Raw genomic sequence first — 3,770 nt, 5'->3', positions numbered from 1 at the left:
ACATCTTTAACTAACAAATTGCAAAGAGGTTTAGTGATTTTGGAGAAGTCTTTTATGAACCTCCTGTAAAACCCTGCATGCCCAAGAAAACTTCTTATACCTTTTACTGTGTTAGGAGGAGGTAGTTTCTCAATTACCTCAATTTTTGCCTTGTCTACTTCAATTCCTTTTTGAGAGATTTTATGCCCTAAGACAATACCTTCACTCACCATGAAGTGACATTTTTCCCAATTTAACACAAGGTTAGTGTCTTCACATCGTTGCATTACTAGAGATAAATTATGAAGACATGCATCGAAGGAAGAACCAAACACAGAAAAGTCATCCATGAATATCTCAATAAACTTTTCCACCATATCAGAAAAGATGGACATCATGCACCTTTGAAAGGTTGCAGGGGCATTGCATAGCCCAAAAGGCATTCTCCTGTAGGCAAAAGTGCCATAAGGACAGGTGAATGTGGTTTTCTCTTGGTCTTCAGGAGCTATAGGTATTTGGAAGTACCCTGAGTAGCCATCTAAGAAACAATAGAAAGGATAGCCAGTAAGTCTCTCAAGCATTTGATCAATAAAGGGAAGGGGAAAATGGTCTTTTCGTGTTGCTTTATTTAGTTTTCTATAATCTATGCACACACGCCAACCTGTGACTGTTCTTGTGGGAATGAGTTCATTGTTTTCATTAGAGATAACAGTCATACCTCCCTTCTTTGGAACAACTTGGACAGGACTTACCCAATTACTGTCTGAAATCGGATAAATGATACCGGCATCTAGGAGTTTGATGATTTCAGCCTTGACTACCTCCTTCATGTTTGGGTTCAGCCGCCTTTGATGCTCGATTGAAGGTTTGTAGTCTTCTTCCATCAAGATTTTATGCATGCACACACTTGGGCTTATTCCTTGTAGATCCGAGATAGACCACCCTAAAGCTTTCTTGTGCCTTTGCAGAACCTGTAACAACCTTTCCTCTTGATCAAGCGTTAGGTGAGAAGAAATAATAACAGGAAAAGAATGATTCTCTCCTAAGAATGCATGTTTTAAATGAGGTGGAAGTTGTTTCAGTTCATGCTTAGGAAGTTCCTTTTCTTTTTCATTCAAGATGCTTGATTCGTTAGTGTTATTTTCAACATGCAAAGTGGTTTCCACACATTCATCAACAACATCAATTCTAAAACAATCTCCATAGTCCATAGGAAGTTTACAAGATTTAAGTACATCAAAGACAATCTCTTCCTGTCCAACTCTTAAGGTCAACTTACCCTCATAAACATCAATTAATGCTCTTGCAGTTGCAAGAAAAGGTCGTCCCAGGATTAGAGATCCTTCCCTGTCTTCATCAATGTCAAGAATTACAAAATCAACAGGAAAGATGAATGTACCTACCTTTACAAGCACGTCTTCTACAATCCCTCTAGGATATTTATTGATCGATCTGCTAGTTGCAAAGACATCCTTGTTGGCTTGAGTTCTCCCATACCTAGCATCTTAAAAACTTCATAGGACATAAGATTAATGCTAGCACCTAAATCTGCCAAAGCTTTTTCAAAGTCAAGATTACCAATGTTACAAGGGATAGAAAAACTTCCTGGGTCTTTTAACTTTGGAGGCAATTTGTTTTGGATAATCGCACTGCACTCCTCGGTTAACATTACCGTTTCTTGATCATCAATTTTTCGTTTCTTGCTTAGGATATCTTTTAGGAATTTAGCATAGCTAGGCATTTGAGCAAGAGCTTCAGCAAAAGGAATATTGATTTGAAGCTTCTTAAATACATCTAGGAATTTGAGGAAGCTCTTGTCCTCTTGTGCTTTCTTTAATCTTTGTGGAAAGGGTACAGGGGGAACATATGGTTTTACCTTTTCTTTTTCCTCCAAGTCAATGATAGGTTCCCTTGTTTGTTCTTTTTCTTCTTTTTCTTTCCTTGGTGGTTCATCTAACTGTTTGCCGCTCCTCAAGGTAATAGCTTGCACTTGTTCCTTTGGATTCTTTTCAGTATTGCTAGGTAACGTACCTTGGGGTCGAGATGTCATCATGTTTGCAAACTGTCCCAATTGGATCTCCAAATTTCTTATTGCGGCCTGCTGGATTTTGTGGTTCTCTCTAGTTTCATTCATAAACTCCATGTGCGATTTGGAAAGAGCAGTGAGGAGGTCGTCATGAGATTTCTTTTCAGGAAGGTGGAAACCTGGTGGTGCATTCAAGGCATTGTTAGGATTACCATAAGATAGATTAGGATGATTCCTTAACCTGTTATCATAGGAATTTGAATAAGGGTAATTCTTTCTTCCTTGATTCATCACATAGTTTACTTGTTCCAAAGTTTGTGGATTTAAAGAGTCCATGATACATTCTCCAATTCCATGTTGTCCATTGCACCTATCACAAACTTGCATGACAGAATTCACAGGATTAGTAGTTAACATGTCTAATTTCCTTACCATGTTATCTACCTTGGCATTAAGTGCTGTAATAGCGTCTATTTCATAGACTCCTGCGGTTCTTCTTCTTTCGGTATTGTTTTGGTAGTGGCTGTTGCTTGCCATCTCCTCTATCAACTCATATGCTTCATCAATTCCTTTCTTTTCAAAGGATCCACCTGCTGCTGCATCTAAGGTGATTTTTATGTTAGGAGATAATGCATTATAGAAAGTTTGTACCTGTAACCACTTGGGCAAACTGTGATGTGGGCACTTTCTTAACAAGTCCTTGAATCTTTCCCAAGCTTCATACAAGCTCTCTTGATCATTATGAGCAAATGTCATTATCTCATTTCGCAACTTGGTAGTTTTTGAGGACGGAAAGAATTTAGCTAAGAATTTTTGAGCTAATTCATCCCATGTGGTGAAACTTCCAGCTGGACATGATTGTAACCAGGACCTAGCTTTATCCCTAAGAGTGAATGGAAAGAGTCTCAATTTGATTGCATCTTCAGAAACACCGTTTTGCTTGAATGTGTCACAAATTTCCAAAAAATTGGTGATGTGAGCATTAGGATCTTCACTAGGTAGACCCCCATATTGGATCGAGGTAGAGAGCATTTGGATAATTGCTGGTTTAATCTCAAAGTTGTTAGCTTCTACCCTGGGTCTAGTAATACTTGAGGTTGTCCCATTCAGATTAGGTGTTGTATAATCTCTCAAGGTACGGACCGGCTGTTGAAGTGGTGGTCCAACTATGTTTTCATTTATGTTTTCGTTTTCGTTGGCCATGTTTGCTTCTTGTTCGGGTTTTATTTCCCGCGTTTTTCTTGCAGCGTTGTGCCTACGACAAGTTCGCTCAATCTCTGGATCAAAGACTAAAGGTTCAGTCCTTTTCGATCTTCTTTGCATAAAACACCTGGAATAATTCTTAGAAAAAAAAAATTAAGTAAAGAAAATAAAAAGAGTGTCTAAATTAACAATAGGGTAATTCGTATTGATATTGATACGCCAATCCCCGGCAACGGCGCCAAAAACTTGACAGCGTTTTTTTTCGCAAGTGTACGAAATCGCAACAAGTAGTATAGAGTAAGAAAGTATCGTATCCACAGGGATTGTTTATCAATTACCAAAATTATGTTAACCTATTATTATTTAGACGACGATAAAGGAGATTCGCTGTAAGGTAGATAAAATTTAAAGTAAAAATAGAAGAGATCAAACACAAAATTCAAGTGAAAAGAAATCAGAGGATTAAGCTACTAGGGAATTTGAATTCACTTAATTCTATCCAGCTTATTCTATTAGTTCATTAATCAATTTTAATTGTTCAAGTAGGAGAACAACCCTAAAG

At 37.9% G+C, this 3,770-nt stretch overlaps 1 non-coding gene across 1 annotated transcript; it reads left to right on the top strand.

The window, feature by feature from the left end:
* The first annotated feature begins 2,673 nt into the window (after positions 1-2,673).
* LOC149494780 (small nucleolar RNA R71) lies at positions 2,674-2,779 on the top strand. The gene has a single exon (XR_016321890.1). It is a non-coding gene; the product is annotated as a small nucleolar RNA R71 (small nucleolar RNA).
* Positions 2,780-3,770: the final 991 nt, after the last annotated feature.

Source organism: Jatropha curcas, chromosome 7 (genome assembly GCF_041381405.1).
Source record: "Jatropha curcas cultivar XTBG-Jc1 chromosome 7, XTBG_Jcur_1.0, whole genome shotgun sequence".
Lineage (NCBI taxonomy): Eukaryota > Viridiplantae > Streptophyta > Magnoliopsida > Malpighiales > Euphorbiaceae > Jatropha > Jatropha curcas.
This window is presented reverse-complemented; position numbering and strand designations above follow the sequence as displayed.